Below are 22,337 nucleotides of genomic sequence, written 5' to 3'. Positions count from 1 at the left end.
TCAGTCCGACAACGGGAGGCCGGGTGCCCAGCGCTCCGAAGCAAACCCGGGGTTCTTGCTGGTGAACGCGCAGGCCTTTGGACCCAGTTGGCCGGGCAGCAGACAAACGCCTTTTGCTGCAAACTCCCGTGTCCGCTTGCGATCAGGACAGCTGTTTGAAAGTCCCAGATTTGCAGAGCCCGCACTCACAGCAAGAGAGAGAGGGGAAGTAGATAGAGAGAAGGAGAGAGGAAGAGTAGAGAGAGAGAGAGAGACATTTTTGAGCTTCAGGCCTGCCTGCAGCGGGCGGAGAGCAGCCCCGAATCACCCTGCGTGAGGGTGAGGAGGAGGGAGGGATGGCGGCGGTTAGAGCAGAGCGCTGAACTCGAGGCCCAGGCTTCCGCGCTGCTAGGCCGCGGCTTCGAGCATCCACTACAATAAGAGAGATTCCTAAATATTAAAGTTCAGGTTTTGAAGCACCCCATAGCTAAGAAGAGAACTGCACAAAAGAACCTAATGGGGTACACACAGAAAGTGGGAAAATAAAGACACAGAAATTGTGGGAAAAAAATCGTTAAGAATCAAGATGGCGGCCACTCACCTCGGTCAGAATGATAAGGCCCGCCTACACACGCACGATTGGTCAACCATCAGGTCACTGAATTGTAGGATTGGTCAATCGTCAAGTCACTCAACACTCAACTGTGGGATGGCCTGCCTGCACGCGCAATGAACCCGCCCCCGTGACGCAGCGATTGGTCAACCGTTGGTCAACTGTCAGGTCGCTCGACTGCATGATTGGTCAACCTTCACGTCACTCAATGCTAATGAGCAAATGAGCAGAACTTTTCCCAATTAAAGAGCGATTTTGAACGTTTTTGGATACCGTGGCACAATATTTGTCTGACGGAGAAGTAATACGCTTATGAAAGGGGGGGAAAGGGGAGGGGAAGTGGGGGAAAGGGGAGGGGAGGTGGGGAGAAAGGGGAGGGGGGGCAGGGGGAAAGGGAGGGGGGGAGGGGGAAGGGGGGAGAGGGGGGAAAGGGGAGGGGTGAAGGTGGGGAGAAAGGGAGGGGAGGAGGAAGGGGAGGGGGGGAGAAAGGGAGGGGGAGAAGGGAAGGGGAGGGGGGAGAAAGGGGAGGGGGAGATGGGGGGAGAGGAGGGGGGAAGAAAGGAAGGGGGGAGCCAGCAGACCCTCTCCCCTCTGCTGGCGATGGCTCCGCTGAGCACCATGCCACCCACGCACTGACATGCCGAGCGCAGTGCCCGGTCAGCCCGAGCCCACCCTCCTGAGGTGGCTTGAGACAGCTGATTGCGGCTGGCTGGGCCGGTTGCCTTGGTATCCCTCCTCCCCTCTCCACCTCCCGATCTCCGATCGGGCCTGGGCCTGAGCGGCTTGAGACGGTCGATTGCAGCTGGCGAGCCCGGTTGCCGGGGTTACCTCTCCGCTCCGCCCCCCTCCGAGCCCGACCCCCCGCTAACCTGCTCGCTTCCCTCTGGCCGCGCTCTGTGTGGAGGTGCGTGTGCGCCATGCAGCGCAATCGCGAATGAAGCCCCAGCCAGCCTTTACCAAGATGGCTGGCCACTGGTTCGGAATTGGGCCCAGTGGGGGGGTGGGGGGTGAGGGGTGGGAGGGAGCTTGCCACAAAACATTGCCTAGGGTCCAGCATGGCTGGCAACAGACGCCCAGGCTTCGAGGCCTACCTGCAAAAAAGGGAAAGGTAGGAAAATTAATGAGATTAGATAAAAGATTTAGAAAGTAATTAACTTTAAAAAAAAAAATTGTGTGTTTTAAAAGCACCTTTTTTTTAAAGACGCAGAAAGCGGGAAAAAGAAATGAAAAGTTTGGAATCAAGATGACGGCGACTCACCTCGGTTCAGAACGATAAGGCCCGCCCCCGCCACGCAGCGATTGGTCGACCGTCGGTCGCTCGACCGTACGATTGGTCAACCTCGACATCACTCGATGCTAATGAGCGGATAATGAGCGGAATGTTTGTTTTTTGGATACTGCGGGCGCAATTTTTGTCTCGCCGAAACGTACATACGCTTATGACGGTTCTGGAATCGTAAGCTTTCTTTTGATGTAACACCACGTGTAGGTATGCTCTATAACTTCGAGTTTATACAATACAGACAGACAGACAGACAGACGGAATGACAGACAGACAGATCGACCGCTTTATATATATAATATAGAGAGAGAGATTCTTTCTCTTTTATGTTTCTCTTCATTGCATTTTTCTTTCCCTTGCTTTATTTCGTTTTCTGTATCTGATTTTACGCTTTGAATTAAATATTCTAACGTCCAGTTCCTGCTTTAGACTCTGCGTGTGACGAAAGCATACTTCCATCTGATGGGTTGAAGAGACACGCTGTTGCTCTCCCTGTTCATACAGGTCGCAGATCCCCTGTAGAGGATGCTGTGCAGTATGAGACTTCTGATGACCGGACGTGGCCAGACAACAGCCCACGAAATGGTTTTGGGCCATGTCTATAAGCCTGGCGATGTTCTCCCTGTCTACACTTCGAAATCGTCGATGCACGTTCTAAGCTCCTCCGTGCCCAGTACCGATTTATTAAAGAAGTTACTTGTCATTGCTTCCATATAAATATGCAAATTCGCCGCGTTTTCTCTGCTAAGCCAAATTTTAAATCCACTTGCAAAGGCATGAAATTCAATTCATGAATTTGCTATTTGTGTTTTTTCCCACAGATCTTTGCTACAATTGTAGAGCCCTAAATTCGTGGAGCTGAAGGGGAATGCAGTTGTATACAGGTATGTGGGGGGAGGGGGTTAGTTGGAATTTGAAGCGCAGCCAGCTCAATCCGTTCACAACATCTTTTTACTATGTCACCAATTTTGTCGGTAATGGGCTGGCCCTTCCTGCATCCAAACCACTCCTAATGGAGGCCTACTGAAGAAATACATACGGGGATAACATGATCTTACATCAAACCCGTTACTCCCTGCATCAATGTCCAAAATACTAAGTCAGTCGCTCTGATGTATATCAAGTTTCTTGCGAGGATCCTGGTGCAAGTGACGCCTATAACTTGGCAAATGACGCGCACTAGAGATAATCGATCCATTGATTGTTTTCGTTTAAGCTTTAACTATGGATAAAGTGTTTTATATTTTGTAGCACTGTTCTTAAATTTGCGTCAGGGTGCCGCTCAGACATTTCTGTTCCCTCTCTCGCCAACGCGCGTAACACCATGAACGGCATAAGTAAATGCACTGGCACATGCATTTAAATGACTCGGACGTCGTGATTTGGGATAGTGTCATGGGACAGCAGCATAATAGACAGTCACCTGACTCTGGCGCAATTAGGGTCGCGCCGAGGAGCCCTAGTGATTGTGTGGCTTCAGTATATAACAAATACCGAGGTTTACAAGGCAAGCAATTGTTTTGCTTCATCAAAGCCGTCGAATCAATAAGAAATACAGCACGGTGTAAATCTTCGTCAGCAACATCTGGGTGATATCTGGTGAGAAGGATCGCCCGGAAATTAAGGTCTCGCCCGATTTTCATTCCTTTGGGAGAATTGGATTGACAATCGGCTGGTTAGATAATGGTCGAGTGGAGGGCTCCGCCATGCGATCCTCCACACAGTGAAGGAGAGAATATATTTTAAGGTTATCAGCAGGTACATCGTCACTGTTTCAGATGGCACTATACTAACCGAAGAAGCCGAGGATTGTGCTTTGTTTGTGTTTCTTTGTATTAGCCACAATTTCCCCCGTATTATCGTAAATGGAGCGGAAGCAGTGTACATTACGCCAGCATTTTAGGACCCATTTCGTGATCCATTCAAGCCTTTGGCGATGGCAAGCATGCTCCGAATATCTTAGGATTAGAGTGGCAAGGGTGTTTGTAGCTGGCTGCTTCACAGTATATCGCTTCCGTGACCTCATTCAATACCAGCATAAAGTCACTTGGGACAGATAACTGGAGAGAAAAAAATCTACCCTTAATAATCTTATTCTGCAGGAAAAAGAGTGAAACTTTGGCTTTGTTGTGAAGGAATCGTTGTGAAGTTTAATTACTTGCCTCTAACGAAAACAGAGACTACGCGATATTACACGGGACATATTTCATTAAAACGATAACTAAAATACACAACAATGCAGACAATTCTAAGTTACTATTTTCAATGGGCACACTGCCAGACTGTGACGCAATTTATATGACTAGAGTTGGCATAACTGGACGATGCTTACTAGCCAGGTAATCATATTGCATACTTCAGAGACGTAAATGCCTTACCGGGTGATTGTGGAGCAAGACTTCTTCGAATCTTTAAAACGTCTGTGAATATTGGATCATTATAAGCTTAGAACACATACTGTCCTTTCTGCTTAACAACTAAAGACATTTGTGATCTCCTGCTCTGATGAACAATTTATTGCGGTAACCTATGACCATTCTGATGAGCACTCGTACCGTAAACTTTGATGCAGATTTTTTACGCTTTTCTTTTACATAGAAGATAGGAGCAGGAGTAGGCCATTCGGCCCTTCGTGCCTGCTCCGCCATTTAAAGAGATCATGGCTGATCCTTTAATTCAGTATCCCGTCCCCGCCTTCTCTCCGTAACCCTTAACCCCTTTTGCCCGTAGAAATATATCTAATTCCCTCTTAAATATATTTAATGAGCTGGCGTACACTGCCCTCTGTGGCAATGAGTTCCACAGGTTCACCACTCTCTGAGTGAAGAAATTCCCCCTCATCTCTGTCCTAAATGGTTTAGCCCTTATCCTTAAATTATGTCCTCTAGTTCTGTTCTCACCCGCCAAGGGAAACATTCCTTCTGCATCCAGTCTGTCTAGACCTGTCAGAATTTTATACACTTCTATGAGGTCCCCTCTCAATCTTCTAAACTCCAGTGTGTACATCCCTAAACTACATAGTCTCTCCTCATAGGTCATTCCCGCCATTCCTGGTATCAGCCTGGTGAATCGCCGCTGCACCCCCTCCATGGCAAGAACATCCTTCCTCAGATGAGGCGACCAAAACTGTACACAGTACTCGAGGTGTGGTCTCACCAGTGCCCTGTACAGCTGCAGCAAGGTATCCCTGTTCCTGTATTCTAACCCTTTTGCTATGAAGGCCAGCATACCGTTTGCCTTCTTGACCGCCTGTTGCACCTGCATGCTCGCCTTCAGTGACTGGTGTACAAGAACACCCAGGTCTCTCTGTACTTCCCCCTCTCCCAATCTATTGCCATTTAAATAATAATTTGCCCTCCCGTTCCTGCACCCAAGGTGGATAACTTCGCACTTGTCCACATTATAGTGCATCTGCCATTTATCCGCCCAATCGCCCAGTCTGTCCAAATCGCTCTGGAGCTTCCTGGTCTCTTCCTCTGAGCCCACCCCACCTCCTAGTTTAGTGTCGTCTGCAAATTTGGAAATGCTGCATCCGACTCCCTGATCCAGGTCATTAATGTAAATTGTGAACAGCTGGGGGCCCAGGACAGATCCCTGTGGTACCCCACTTGTTACTGCCTGCCATTCAGAAAATGAGCCGTTTATTCCAACTCTCTGTTTTCTATCTGACAGCCAGTTCCCTATCCACGCCAAAACTTTCCCCTTTATCCCATGAGCCTCAATTTTCCATGCTAATCTTTTATGTGGGACCTTATCGAAGGCCTTTTGGAAGTCCAGGTACACCACATCTACTGGCTCTCCCCCATCTATTCTACCAGTTACTCCCTCAAAAAATTCCAATAGATTAGTCAAGCACGATTTACCCTTTGTAAATCCATGTTGACTCTGTCCTATCCTGTCCCCATTTGCTAAGTGCTCCGCTATTTCATCCTTAATGATGGACTCCAGCATTTTGCCCACAACTGATGTAAGGCTTACAGGTCTGTAATTACCTGCTTTTTCCCTACCCCCCTTTTTGAATAGTGGGGTAACGTTAGCTACCCTCCAATCCATCGGCACTGTTCCCGAGTCTAATGAATTCTGAAAAATCATCCTTAGTGCATCCGCTATCTCTAGGGCCACCTCCTTCAGTACCCTAGGATGCATGTTATCAGGCCCTGGGGATTTGTCCACCTTCAATCCCTTTAGCTTCCTTAACACCATATCCTTAGAGATATTGATTTGCGTCAGTTCCTCCTTTGCCAATGTCCCTATTTTTCCCGATATCCCAGGGAGGTTTTTTGTGTCTTCCTTCGTAAAGACTGACCCAAAGTATGCATTTAGTTGATCTCTCATTTCCTTATTTCCCATTATATATTCCCCCGTATCTGACTGCAATGGACCAACTTTGGTTTTCACCAGTCTTTTCCTTTTGATATATTTATAAAAGCTTTTGGAGTTAGTTTTTATATTTTCCGCCAGCTTGTTTTCGTAAGCTATTTTGCCCCTCTTGATCATGCCCTTTGCCCTCCTTTGCTCTATCTTAAACTGTTCCCAATCTTCCGCTCTGGCGCTTTTTTTGGCTATTTTATACGCCCTATCTTTGGATTTTATGCTGTCTCTAATTTCCCCTGTTATCCACGGTTGAGTCACCTTTTTAGATTTCCTTTTATGCCAGATTGGTATAAACAATTTTTGCAATTTTGTCATTCTATCTTTAAATGTTTGCCATTGTTTATCTACCTCCAGTCCTCTCAGGAACGTTGTCCAATCAGACCTACTCAGTTCCCGTCTCATGGCATCATAATTCCCCTTGTTTAAATTCAGGACCTTAGTCTCTGAGTCAATTTCTTCGCTCTCCATTTCGAGTGAGAAATCGATCATGTTATGATCGCTCTGACCCAAGGGTCCCCGTACAACAAGATTACTGATTAGTCCCTTCTCATTGCACAGTACCCAGTCCAATATAGCCTGTTCCCGAGTTGGTTCCTCGACATATTGATCCAGATAACCATCCCTTAAACACTCAAGGAATTCCTCCTCCTCATTATTTTTACTGATTAGGCTAGTCCAATCTATATGTAAGTTAAAGTCACCTATGATGACAGCTGTGCTCTTATTGCACGCTTCTCTAATTTCCCTCGTGATGCCCTCCCTAACCTCTATTTTACTATTTGGAGGCCTATATACCACTCCTATTAATGTTTTTCGCCCCTCGCTATTTCTTAGCTCCACCCATATAGATTCTGTATTAACTGAGTTAATATCCTTCCTTTCAATTGCATTTTGTTTTTGGCTGGAATACAAACCCACGATGTTCCCCAGAGTTAGCAGTGGCTTTTATCCTAATTATTTCCAAGCCAAAAACAAAGATGAAAGCAATATGCTGTTCATCGTGCGAGGGATCTAAGAAGCGTGTGCCACCATTGAGGAATATAGTACAACGCTTTGTCAATTAACTGAGTTGGAAATCGCAGGAAAGTGCCGTGTGTGCAGTGGAAAATAACAATTGTGTTTGTCCTTCATATACTACGCTAACAGTTCACAGCGCAAACAAAATAATGAATTATCCGCTTTTGATTTTGCACTGACCTAAATTGTGTACTGGGAATTGCTGACTAACTGACCTAACCTTGACAAAACGCGTGAAGCTTCATATTGACCGAAATCAGCGAAAATCGAGCATTGAATAGTTATTTTAAGTTGTTGGCAGAGGCGACTGCTCTATTGACTAACGTTGTGAATATTAAAATTAAATTGCTATTTCCATAATGCTAAGCAGATATAGCGCATGCCTGCCATAAGATCTACATAGGTGACTATTTTCGCAAATGAGAATGTTACGCTAAGCAGCCGGTATAATTCGGTTCGCCTTGTAAATCTACGGAATTCTCTACCCCAGAGAGCTGTGACTGCTGGGTCATTGTATATATTTAAGGTGGAGGTAGACAGATTTTGGAATAATAAGGGAGTGATGGGTTATGGGGATCGGGCAGGGCAATGGAGTTGAGCCCAAGATCAGACCTAATCTCAGCTGCCTTTTGTCTCCACGGGCCTATTACCATCTCGTCTGGCTTCAAATACCTTTTATTGTCTCTTTTGTTCGATCGCAGCCTTGCCTTCGATCTATTTAATTTTCTTTCCAGTTTTGAAGAAGGGTTTTGAACCGAAAAGTCAACTCAAATTTCTCTCCACGGATTTTGCCTGACCTGCTGAGTTTTTCCAACATTTTCTGTTGTTATATCAGATCAGCCATGATCTCATTAAAAGGCGGAGCAGGCTCGAGGGACCGAATGTCCTACTCCTGCTCCTATTTCTTATGTGCTTATGTTCTTATGATGGTTTTAATGACATCCTTATCCCCACTCTAGGGTGGTTCTGTGCATCTGCATCATTTAAAATTTCCTATTTAAAGTGAAGACGGAATGTGCATTCCATTTCCCTCATTTCTTTAAGTAGAAAGGTACATTCCATTACTGCTTCCGCCACTTCTCGGGCAGTCCTGCGCTCCAGCAGTGTTTCAAAATCATTTTCACTGTTTGTCATACCACTCAAGTTGGCGTAGTTAGGAAATATTGATATTATTCCATCAACTGCTACATCTAGAGGATTGCTGTGTATAGCAAATGAGACCAGGTGCAACGGAAGCCCATTGCTATGTCAGTCTCCTCAACCATCCAGCATGAGAATCTTAGTTTATTTCATGCATTTGCCATCTCTCGGCCAACAATCTGTTCATTCATGTCGCCCCTTTCCCTGTAATTCCATTTGGCATTAAGTCTCATAAACCAAGTTCGTTGCATTTTCTTTTATTTATTCCTTTTTTCAAAGCATTCTATAAGAGTGGCGCAGTTTTTTTTAGAATCCTTGACCTAAGCTCCTGATTTAGACTTTTTTCCGTAGTCTTAAGTAGTTTTCTTTTAAGACTCCAATAGTTTAACTACAACTGAACTAATAGGAACAGGATTCTAGTTTATTCACACGCTTTGAAAAAGGATGTCACATTTGCTAACCTCCAGTCCTCTGGCACAATTTAGTTTTGCAAAACAATGCAAGGATTATTTATGTCCTAGATTCTTTCAGCATCCTGGGAAAATATTATCTGGCCACTTTAAAATTACTGAATTACGTTACATTTGAGCAACACGCTTGCCATTATCTGGCCTGGCATAATAACTCCCAGAAACTGTTCAACACTACAGTTTGATAATTTCAGAATCAAAATATTCTCTTCTGTGAAAACTGCGGAAAGCACCTAATTAGCACATTTTAAGTACACAGCTTTACTCTCTATATTTTTGGAGCTCGCAAACGTTTAGGAACGTAGGGAAAGGAGTAGACCCTCCAGCCCCTCGAACCTTTTCTCCTATTCAATGCGACCATGACTGATCTGTATCTTACCTCCATCATCCTGGATTGGCTCAATTCATAAAATTGTCTAGCAAACATCTATGGATGTCAAATTTAAAATTACTAATTGAACTAGCATCTTTTTTTTGGTGGGGGGGGAGTGTTCCACACTTGCACCACCATTTGATTGAATGATTGATTCACCACTTCTCTCCTGAATGGCCTGACCCTGATTTTTACATTTTGTCTACTTGTGCTGGTCACCCACACTAGCGGACAGTGTTTCTCTCTATCTAACCTCTCAATTTCTTTCAGATTCCTAAAAGCTCAATAACATCACACCATAGCCTTCCATATTACAGAGAATACATACCTAGTTTATGTAATCTGTCCCCAATTGCTTCAAGAACATAAGAAATAGGAGCAGGAGTAGGCCATTTGGCCTTTCGAGCCTGCTCTGCCATTCAACCTCAGCTCCACTTTCCCCGCTTGATCCCCATATATCTTAATTCCTCTAGAGTCCACAAATCTCTCAATCTCTGAATCAGAAGTTTCTGGGTTCAAGTCCCACTCCAGGGACTTGAGCACAAAAAGCTAGGCTGACATTCCAGTGCAATGCTGAGGGAGTGCTGCACTGTCGGAGGTGTTGTGTTTTGGATGAGATGATAACTGCATCTGCTCTCTCAGGTGGACATAAAAGAACACATGGCACTATTTCGAAGAAGAACAGGGGAGTTTTCCCGCTGTCGCGATCAATATTTTTCCCTCAACCAACATAACAAAAAGAGATTATATGATCATTATCGAATTGCTGTTTGTACGATGTTGCTGTGCACAAATTGGCTGCCGCGTTTCCCACAACAGTGACTCCGCTTCAAAAGTACTTAATTGGCTGTAAAATGCTTTGAAACGGCCGCTGGTCGTGAAAGGCGTTATATGAATGCAAGTCTTTCTTTCATAACCTAACCCTTGGAGCCTGGTAATATTCTGATGAGTATATGCTGCAATGATTCAAAAGCAGGATATCCTTTCTCCTGAACGGTTCACAGAACCGTACACAGCACCCCTGATGTTATCTAACCAGAGCTTTGCCCAGCGGTAGCAAAACTTCCTTCCTTTTATGTTTTAGCCCTCTATTTATAAAGGCTAATATTCCATAGCCAGTTTGCTTATTTTTGTATCTGACTACAGCATTTTATTGATCTGTGCACCCGGACCATAAATCTGTCTTGACCGCCACTGTTCCTAGCTTTTCACCATTTAAATAATGCTCGGATTTCTCGTTTTTTGGTCCAAAATAGATGAACTCACACTTACCTTCCTTGAAAGCCAGCTACCACCGTTTTGCCTATTCACTTAATTTATCAATGTCTTGTTGTAATGTTAAGTTCCCGTCTACAGGACTTCGCATGACACCAATCTTTGTGTCATAGTCAAACTTGTATATATGGCTCTCTGTTGCGTTATCTAAGCCATTAATAATTATAGTGAATAGTTAAGCCCTCAGCACAGATTCTTGTGAGACACCACTGGTCACTTCATTCAAATTCAAGTACAAAGCCATCATCCTACTCTCTGTCTCCTACCGCCTAACCAATCTTCTAACCAGGTCAACAGTTGGCCTTGAATTCCAGGAGCTATAACTTTGGCAAACAATCCCTTATGTGGAAATGTATCGAATATGTTCTGTAAGTCTATATAAAGTACACCCATAGATATGCCCTTGTCTGCTACTTCAGCTACTTTCTTGGAAAAATATTTTTTTTGTCAAATTATTGGTTGGGCCGGTCCACGTGAACCACCTGCGCCCCTGGGATATGTGGGCCTCTACCCATGGGTACCCGGAGAGGCCCAGGAGCGCGGGTCTCAGTAGCTCCCGGGCCACCAGGTAAATTCGTAGATTTTTTACAGGACGGACACATCCAGCTGCAAATTTTGGGCCAATGTCACCATTCTGTTGGCACAAGCACATGTGTTGATTATACCAAATGAGATTTTGCAAAACCGAGTTGGTGGTTTATCCCTGTACATTCTGCCCGCCGCAATAGAATGCAATGACAACAACCTTGCCGACCAACTGGAGAGTTAGAGTGACTTCTCCGGTATTTTCCCTTTGCTACACAAGTTAAATTAATGCATTAAATTTCGCTAATAAGTAAAAAGGAAAGTATCCAATGACAGTTGAACATTAAAGAAATAAATATTTAATGCAATTAAAACACATTACTTTGTTTCTCTCACCTGTATCTTTCAGACTTTTTCTCAGTTGTTCGATTTCTAGAAATGTGAACGCAAAACATTTCGGATGTTGTGTTTTATTGTTAAATGTGGTAAACTTGATTTGTTGTGTATTATTATTGGGTCCCTCTTCGTCAGTTCTGTTGTTTACTAAAGCTTATAAAGTTTAAGGTGGTTCACGACAAAGGTATTTCCAATTATGAAATTTAGACAGAATAAATAGTAATAGATTGATTCCAATGGTTGGCGAGAATGTTAGGGGGCGCCACAACTGTGTCATAATTACAAAAATCAAACAAAGGAGTGCTCGGTAAACATGCCTGTACACCGACTGCATTTAGAATGCAGAATTCTGTGTCAAAAAACATGTGGCAGCAAAGTTCATAATTTATTTGAGGAAGCTGCATATATGATGAATATTAAGGATACCAAGAGCTAGCAACAACGGAGTAGAGTGTTATCTTTGCCTTTAAACATACAAATAGCGTTGTGGTTGAGACGTCTCTTAAGGAACCCGCCCAATTTTCAGTACAATTGAAATCGATGGAATTGAAAATCAGGCTGACCCATTACCGCAGTTTTATGCTGGCAGGCAAGTTGAAAAGTTATCCCAGATGTTCATGAGGCATAGAGGGTCATATGTTGAAAAGCAACAGTGCAGATATTATGTTACAGGTCGGTGAAGAAAAATAACAACATGCGAAACGGGGGCATATTAAGTGCTTCTAAGACGTTTTAATATTTCGGATTAACTGCCGTTTTCAGAATATCGTTGAGGATTTCGATTTCGGGAAAGTGAAATGGAATAATTCCTCCTAAACACGGGAGAGAATGATTTATCGAAATTATTCTGAATCTACGTATTAAAGATAGGGATAAAAAAATGTGGGCTGGCAAAACGAGCCTCCAGATGAAGCAGAAATTCGGGTTTCCATGGGTGAGTACGCACGGGGCACTCACCCGTAAGCCCAATGGAAGTGCCGGTTTCCTGCATGCACTGCACATGCGCGGGAAACCGGCACTTCTGTTCCTCTGAAAGCAGGGGTTCAGAGGTCAAATGCGTGCGCAGGGGAGGCTGCGCGTGCGCATCAAACTTAGGTGTTTTTTACAGGTTTGTCCGTGAGGGTAAGTCTGCAGAAGTTAGAAATTTAAAAAGCAGGCGCAAGGCCTGCTTTTTACAAGGTAAGTGGTGAATTAATTAAAATTAAAACATTTTTTCCACAGGTTTATTATTTTTAACTACTTTAAAGCAAGGTAAGTTTATTTTTAGCCCCGTTAGAACATAAAATTATTTTTTCAAAAATTTAAATTATTGTTTAAAATAGTTATTTCATGTAATTTATAGTTTATTTTAAAAATGTGATTTTTTTAAACATTTATTTGAAGGTTTAGTGCTATTTTGGGTCCGTAGTATTTATAAGTCTTGACAGCACTTCCTGTCAAGACTTATGAATGGAGCATTCCCTGCTCTGATTGGCTGCCCATGGCCCACATGATCCCAGGGGATGCATCGAACTAACTGCGCCCCTGGGATACGCAAGCACTGCGTTCTGGCAGCTGGACCAGGCCCCGGATTGGAATTCCACGGGGCACTACAGCTCAACGGCCAGCACGCAAATTAAGTGCAGTTCGGGGGCTTGCACCCGCGGGAAGCCCCCGACCCGAATTTCTGGGCCCAAGCTTGCTGTCAGAGCAAACGCCTGTAAATCTCAAGCTTGTTCTGGCATAGTGTCCTCTTGAAATACAAGCAGGATGGCACAATCACAGTTTATGACCTGCAGAGCAGTGAAAGTTTCCAGATTTAGTGGTAAACAACCTGAAGAAAAGTCCGTTGGTTTACACTTGAATAACCCAAATATGTGTTTGAAGTCAACACATGTCATTCGAGAAATATATGCCGTACCATTGATTGGCATTGGGGTAAGGTAAGAATAGATAGAAGGTGTACTACACAGTGCCTTCACAGATCTAAATTCTGGATATTGCACACTGCAAGCGCATGCAGAAATGCGGAAATTTCCATGCCTTTCAAATGAATTACAATGGTTTACGCTCAGAGTACGCCATCAGGGAGATCGCAATTTCATGGCCATTATTTTTTTTCTTATGGTGAAGGAAAGACCAAATAGAGGATCCAGGTGAGTGGGAATTTTAAAAGTAAATCAGAAATGAGAAAACAACAGAGCAGTATAGAGATGGGGGAAATAATAACCAGAGTGTGACAGGAAGGGAAAGAATGTTTGAAAATAAGAGTGCAACAGGAAATGGGGCCAAAACAAGGAGAAATGTTAATAAGACAAAATTAAAAGCTGTATATCTGAAGGCACGCAGCATTCGTAGCAAGATAGATTATTTGATGGCACAAATAGATACAAATGTGAATGATCTGATCGCCATTACAGAGACGTGGTTGCAAGGTGACCAGGGTTGGGAAATGAACATTCCAGGGTATTTGACATTTCGGAAGGATAGACAGAACGGAAATTGAGGTGGGGTATCTTTCTTGGTAAGGGATGGGATCAGAGTAGTGGTGAGAAGTGATATTGGTTCAGAAGATCAAGTTGCAGAATCGGTTTGGGTGGAAATAAAAAATAATGGCCCAGTAATTCCTGTCACAACGCGTGAGTACGGACAGGGTACTCACGCATGTGCCAGGAGGAATTGCCGGTTTTCAGCATGCACAGCGCATGCGCTGAAAACCGGCATTTCCTGTCCTCTGACCCAAGGGGTTAAGAGGTTGAACGCATGCAAGGTATTGGGCAGCGCGTGCGACTTGGATTTCCTGTATTTTTACAGATTTGCGCATGTGTAAAGGGCTCCGGTTTTTACGCATTGAAAAACCACACGTAAGTACTTAGTTTTACAGGTAAGTGGTCTTTTAGTACAATTTAGAATTTTTTTTTCCACAGGTTTATTATTTTTAAAGAATCTACAGTAAGGTAAGTTTAGTTTTAGACCCTACTTTTTAAAAATTTATTTTTTTCAAAAATGTGATTAATTGTTTAAAATAGTTTTTTTAAAGTTATTCATAGTTAATTTAATTATTGGGATGCTTTTTAACATTTTATTTGAAGTTTAAGTAGTGTTTTGGGGTGCCGTACTTTTCATGAGTTTGACAGTCTTTACTATCAAACTTATGAATGAAGATTCCCCTCCCCTGATTGGCTGAACAGTGCTCACCTGATCCCAGCCGGCACATCGCACAAACTACGCCGTTGGGTCAGGTTAGCACAGCGCGCCGAGATCAGAACCGGGCCACTTACAGGAAATCCACTGCGGGCCAGGTTTCAGATGCCGGCGCGCCGGGTAAGTGCACATCGGGGGCTTGCACACGCGGCAAGCCCCCGACACCAAGTTCTGGGCCAATAAGTGGAAAAAGTCTCTGGTGGGCCCAGCCTACCGGCCCCCTAACAGTAGCAATACCGTTGGGCAGAGTATAAATCAACAAATAATGGAGGCCTGTAAAAAAAGGAATGGGAGTAATCATGGGTGATTTTAATCTCCATAATGATTGGCAAACATCTTCAGCTGCTTTATCAATGACGTTCCCTCCAATATAAGGTCAGAAATTTGGATGTTCGCTGATGACTGCACAGTGTTCAGCGCCATTCACAACTGCTCAGAAAATGAAGCAGTCCATGCCCGCATGCAACAATCCCTGGACGACGTTCATGCTTGGGCTGATAAGTGGCAGGTAACATTCACGCCACAGAAGTGCCAGGCAATGACTATCTCCAGAAAGCGAGAGTCTAACCACCTCCCCTTGACATGCAACAGTGTTACCATAGCCAAATCGCCCACCATCAACGGCCTGGGGGTCACCATTGACCAGAAAATCAACTGGACCAGCCACATAAATACTGGAGCAACAAGAGCAGTTCAGAGGCTAGGTATTCTGTGGCGACTATCTCACCTCCTCACTCCCAATAGCCTTTCCAAAATCTGCAAGGCCCAAGTAAGGAGTGTGATGGAATACTCTCCAGTTGCCTGGATGAGTGCAGCTCCAACAACACTCAGGAAGCTCGAGTCTATCCACGAGAAAGCAGCCCACTTGATTGGCACCCTATCAACCACATTAAACAATCACTCCCTCCACCACCGGCGTACCGTGGCTGCATTGTGCACCATCTACAAGATCGACTGCAGCAACTCGCCAAGGCTTCTTCAGCAGCACCTCCCAAACCCGCGACCTCGACCAATTAGAACGACAAGGAGAGCAGACACATGGGAACACCACCAGTTCCAAATTTCCCTCCAAGTCACACACCATCCTGACATGGAAGTATACTGCTGATCCTTCATCATCACTAGATCAAAATCGTGGAACTCCCTCCCTAACAGCACTGTGGGAGTACCTTCACCACACGGACTGCAGCGGTTCAAGAAGGAGGCTCACAACCACCTTCTCGAGAGCAATTAGGGATGGGCAATGAAAGCTGGCCTTGCCAGCGACCCCACATCACAAATACGAATACAAATTTAACCAAATTGGCCATGGTAGCCTTGAGGAGGGGTTCATAGAGTGTATGCAGGATGGTTTGAACATAAGAACATAAGAAATAGGAGCAGGAGCAGGCCAATCGGCCCCTCGAGCCTGCTCCGCCATTCAATAAGATAATGGCTGATCTGATCCTAACTGCCAATCTACCATCACAGAACCATCTCCTGAATCTAATAGAATTAGACACACGAAATAGGATCAGGATCAGGCTACACGGCCCCTGCGCCCGCTCCACTACCCACGGGGCCATGTCCGATCCGAACCTAGACTCAGGTCCAAATACCTGCCCGCTCCCCATAACCCTTAATTCCCTTTACTTCTAGGAAACTGTCTATTTCTGTTTTAAATTTATGTAATGATGTAGCTTCTACAGCTTTTTGGGGCAGCATATTCCATGGACCTACCACCCTCTGAGTTAAATAGTTCCTCCTCATCTCAGTTTTGAAAGAGCAGCCCCTTATTCTAAGACTATGCCCCCTAGTTCTAGTTTCACCCATCATCGGGAACTTCCTCCCTGCATCCACCCAATCCAACCCCTTCACAATCTTATATGTTTCAATAAGATCGCCTCTCATTCTTCTGAACTCCAATGAGTAGAGTCCCAATCTACTCAACCTCTCCTCATATGTCCATCCTCTCATCCATGGGATTAACCGAGTGATCCTTCTTTGTATTGACTCGAGAGCAAGTATGTCTTTTCTTAAGTATGGACACCAAAACTGTATGCAGTATTCCAGGTGCGGTCTCACCAATACCTTGTACAACTGAAGCAATACCTCCCTATTTTTATATTCTATCCCCCTAGCAATGAAAGCCAACATTCCATTGGCATTCTTAATCACTTGCTGCACCTGCATACTAACCTTTTGAGTTTCGTGCACCAGGACCCCCAGATACCTTTGTTCTTCAGTACTTTCCAGTTTCTTGCCATTAAGATAATAACTAGCTCTACGATTTTTCCTGCCACAGTGCATAACCTCACACTTTCCAGTATTGTATCCCATCTGCCAAATCTCTGCCCACTTACTTAGCCTGTCTATGTCCCCTTGCAGGTTTTTTTATGTCCTCCTCACTCACTACTTTCCCTCCCATCTTAGTATCATCTGCAAACTTTGATATGTTACACTCGGTCCCCTCCTCCAAATCGTTAATATAGATTGTAAAACAGTATGTAATGGAACCAACCAGGTACTAGGCTATCTTGGATCTGGTACTGTGTAATGAGACAGAATTATTAAATGATCTCATAGTAAAGTCTCTTCTAGGAACGAGTGATCATAACATGATTGAATTTCAAATTCAGTTGGAGAGTGAGAAATTTCTATCTCAAACCACGGTCCTGATCTTAAACAAAGGCAATTACAATGGCACGAGGGCAGAACTGGCTAAAGTGGACAGGAAAATAAATTAAAAGGTAAGCAAGTTGAAATGCAGTGGCAGACATTGAAGGAGATATTTTATAACTCTCAACAAAAATATATTCCAGTGAGAAAGAAAGATTTTAAGAAAATGGAGCTCTATCCGTGGCTAACTAAGGAAGTAAAGGATGGTATTTAATTGAAAACAAAGGCACACAATGTTGCCAAGATTGGTGGGAGGCAAGATGATTGGCATATTTTTAAAACCGAGCAAAGGATGATTAAAAAAATAATAAAGCGAGCGAAGATGAATTATGAGAGGATAAAGGCAAGAAATATTAAAACAGAAAGTAAGAGTTTCTATACGTATATAAAAAGGAAGAGAGTAGCTAAAGTAAATGTTGGTCCCTTAGAGGATGAGAATGGGGAATTAATAATGGGGATCGGCGAAGTGGCAGAGACTCTGAACAAATATTTTGTATCTGTCATCACGGTAGAAGACACTAACAATATCCCAATAATGGATAATCAAGAGCCCACAGCGAGGGGGAACTAAAGACAATCATTATCACTAAGGAAAAAGTACTTGGTAAAATAATGGGACTAAAAGACGACATGTGCCCTCAACCAGAGGGCCTGCATCCTAGGGCCTTAAAAGAAATGGCTGCAGAGACAGTGGATGCCTTGTTTGCACTATATCAAAATTCCCAGGACTCCAGACAGCTCCCAAAACCGCAAATGAAACATCCCTAGTTAAGATGGGAGAGAGACAGAAAGCAGGAAACTACAGATCAGTTACCCTAACATCTGTCGTTTGGGAAAATGCTGCAGTGCTTCATTAAGGAAACAGTAGCAGGGCATTTAGAAAATCATAATGCAGTCAATCAGAGTCAGCATGATTTTATGAAAGGGAAATCAGGTTTAACGAATTTGCTGGAGTTCTTTGAGGACATAGCGAGCAAGGTGGATAAAGGTGAGCCAGTGAATGTAGTGTACTTGGATTTCCAGAAGGCATTCGATAAGAGCCCGCATAAAAGGTTATTGCATAAGATAAGAGCTCACGGTGTTTGGAGTAATAAATTAGCATGGAAAGAGAATTGGCTAACTAACAGAAAGCAGAGAATTGGGATAAATGGGTCATTTTCCGGTTTGCAAACAGTAACTAGTGGGGTGCCACAGGGATCGGTGCTGGGGCCTCAAATATTTACAACCAACATTAACGACTGTTAATGACTATCGATCTGCCGCACTCACACCCATCATAATGAAGTGTTTCGAGAGACTGGTCTTAGCCCACATCAAAGCCAGTGTTCCTGCCTCTCTTGACCAACACCAGTTTGCCTATCATGCAAACAGATCAACGGAGGATGCAATCACAACTGCTCTACACTCAGCACTGAATCACCTAGATGGTAAGGAGACCTACATCAGAATGCTGTTCATAGATTACAGCTCAGCATTCAACACTATCATCCCCAACAAGCTGGCCACCAAACTCCAAACTCTTGGCCTGAGCACTTCCCTCTGCAACTGGACCCTGGACTTCCTAACAAACAGACCCCAGTCTGTCAAATTAGGTAACCACACCTCCCCCCTCTGACCCTGAACACGGGGGCCCCACAAGGATGTGTGCTGAGCCCCCTCCTCTACTCCCTCTTCACCCACGACTGTGTGGCTCTTAATGGTTCCAACACCATCATCAAGTTTGCGGATGACACCACGGTAGTAGGGCAGATCATCAACAACGATGAGTCAACCTACAGGGAGGAGGTCCAGCATCTCGTGAAGTGGTGCGCTGACAACAACCTGGCCCTTAACATCAAGAAAACCAAAGAAATCATTGTGGACTTCAGGAAGTCCAAAGGCGGAAGTCACACCCCCATCCACATCAATGGGGCTGTGGTGGAAAGTGTGGACAGCTTTAAATTCCTCGGAGTCCACATCACGGAAGACCTCTCCTGGTCCCTCAACACCTCTTCTCTGGTGAAGAAGGCCCAGCAGCGCCTATATTTCCTGTTTGCCCTCCTGCCATCTGGGAGATGCTACAGATGCATTCGCACCCGTACGACCAGATTTAGGAACAGCTTCTTTCCCAGGGCTGTCATCCTACTAAACTCCACAAATAAACTCTAAAGCCTGCACATCTGCCAATGCACTTTATTATGGTTATGTTTATGTTAATATATTACAAGCCAAATGTATGTTGAATGTTTAAATGTCTTAATCCAAATGTACACTCTCGGGAGCCGTAAGCCTACATTTCGTTGTACTGCACTTGTGCACTAACAATGACAATAAAAGTTGATTTGATTTGATTTGATTTGATTTGATTTAATGACTTGGATGAATGGACCGATTGTAATGTAGCCAAGTTTGCGAATGATACAGAGATGGGTGGGAAGGCAGGTTGTGCAAAGGACTCCAAGAATCTGTAAAGGGATATAGGCAGGCTACGTGAGTGGGCGAACATTTGGCAGATGGAGTGTAATGTGAGAACGTGCGAGGTTATCCACCTTGGCAGGAGAAATAAAAAAGCAAACTATTATTTAAATGGAGAGAGATTACAAAATGCTACATTTCAGAGGGACCTGGGGGTCCTTGTGCATGAAACACAAAAAGCTAGCAGGCAGATAGAGCAAGTAATCAAAAAGGCAAATGGAATGTTCGACTTTATTGCAAGGGGGTTGGCGTATAAAAGCAGAGAAGTCCTGCTACAACTGTACAGGATATTGGTCATACCACACCTTGAATAATGCGTACAGTTTTGATCTCCTTATTTAAGGAAGGATATATTTGCATTGGAGGCAGTTCAGAGACGATTCACACGGTTGATTCCTGAGATGAGGGGGTTGATTATGCTCATTGGAATTTAGAAGAATGAGAGGTGTTCTTATTGAAACATATAAAATACTGAGGGGGGGGTGCTCGACAAGGTAGATGCAGAGAGGGTGCTTCCCCTTGTGGGGCAATCTAAAATTCGGGGGCATAGTTTCACAATAAAGGGTCACCCTTTTAGAACTGAGATGAGGAGGATTTTCTTCATTCAGAGGTTCGTAAACCTGTTGAATTCTCTGCCCCAGAGAAACGCGGTGGCTGGGTCATTAAACGCATTTAAGGTGGAGATGGATTTTTGCAAGATAAGGGAGTGAAGACTTATGGGGAGCGGGCAGGGAGGTGGCTTTGAGCCCAAGATCAGCCATGATCTATTGAATAGCGGAGCAGGCTCCAGGGGCCAAGTGGCCTATTGCTGTTTCTATTTCTTATGTTCTTATTTAACATTGGAAGGAATGGGCTTAATGGGCTATCAAATTTTTGCAGCTCCATATTATCGAATTATAACATTTGTTAACCTTTTGGATGACTCTGATAAATGATTGACAAGTTACAAAGACATTGTATAAACTGCGAACTGCTTATCTGTTTGTTTATATTTACCTGTGATGTTCAGAACTGCGTTCAAGTTTTCAATTTCTGAAAACCGAAATTCAAATTTTCCGGGTTTGATATTGACTCTTAAACATGAGCAAGAATGATTTGACGAACATATTCTTATTCTACAGATTAAAGAGACGGATAGACGATAGACTGCATGTGAATTGGTAAAGCAAGACCCACGACAGAAGGAGGGCAGTGCAAGATAATGCAAAAGGGAGTCAGAGAAACCTTCTGTCCATCGAAAGCTTCTGCTGGAATAGAGACAACTTGATATACTTGCAGGATGGATCAATCACAATTTGAGATGGGTACAGATCGTGCACTGTTCCAGACTTAATTGTAAACAACTATAAGACAAATGTGTTAGTGTATATTTGGCTAACATGTAAATGTTTTGAAGCCTATCAAATCATTATTAGAACGGCGAGGGTCGAGGTCAGTTCAATGTCGTGTCTGCTTAAAAGGCATAATTACAACTGAATACGAATTCCTTGCTTATGTTTCTAAAGCAAAAACAATTAATGAGAGGGTACTCGCTGGGCAAACTCTGAGCGAATGGTGCAACCATGGTATAACGAATCAGAACTACGTTATTTTACAATGCATTTCCAATTTCACTAAGAAACCGAACAGAAAGCTGCCCAGATCCTCCAGTGTAGTTGTCAAGTCGGTAAACATTACGTCATTGAACGAAGGAATCAAGGATTGCATCAGTAGAATTCGAAGCACTGTGACACATAACGTGTCATGGCAGCAGTTTAAGCGAGGATCAACTTTCTATAGATAAATTGAAGTGTCTCTACATGCCAGCAAAGCTAAATAAATAAGCCATATAGCTTCACCATATGAAATACAGTTTCACAAGAACGATATGAGTGTTACTTGCTACTTTGTTTTCTCAGTTGAAAAACAGATAACTATCCCAATGATATTCTGCAATTCCAGAGACTGGGGTAATTTTCAACTTAATCGCATACAACTTCGAACATTAGAAATTTGTATTTTATTTCCAGTGTTCATATTACTGTTTCAATAGACATGCAAGCGATAAGGAGATTACATCAAGTTCGTTTTACGCTTTTCAACACATGGAGACATAGGCCTAGAAATTCAGTTGGGCGCGGCAGCCGTTAGCGCCTTAGGAGGAGTAGATTTCGAGCGCTAGGTGCTTAGCGGCCGGGCGCAGCATGATCTGCACCTCGCCCCAACTTCAGTACACATTTAGCGCCGGCACAAAGTCTTAGCACGCGCCCTGCTGCGCGCGCACATCATGACATCATTTGCTAGTGCAACGCCTTTTGTGCGCCCCGAACCGGAACTTCACTCGTGCCGGCCCATTGTGCACCGGGCGGCCCGAGCAACTGTGAAGTGGAACGGTACACAGCCCAGCTGGGCCGCGGGGAGCGCAAATTAAAGGGCACTTACCCAGCAGTATAAAGGCCAGCCATTTTGCAGCATTCACTCTTGTGCAACGGTTTTTTGGACAGAGACCAAGGAGGAGAGTTTACTGGTTTGGACCAACACTTGGACAGGTATTTTTGGCTCATGCCAGAGCTTACCAATTACCTTTGCCTTCATTCAGAGCTCAGTGTTTGCCAGCAT

The sequence above is a fragment of the Somniosus microcephalus genome, unplaced genomic scaffold, assembly GCF_052327205.1.
Source record: "Somniosus microcephalus isolate GS21.2 unplaced genomic scaffold, FLI_Smic_1.0 unresolved_chr1, whole genome shotgun sequence".
NCBI lineage: Eukaryota > Metazoa > Chordata > Chondrichthyes > Squaliformes > Somniosidae > Somniosus > Somniosus microcephalus.
This window is presented reverse-complemented; position numbering follows the sequence as displayed.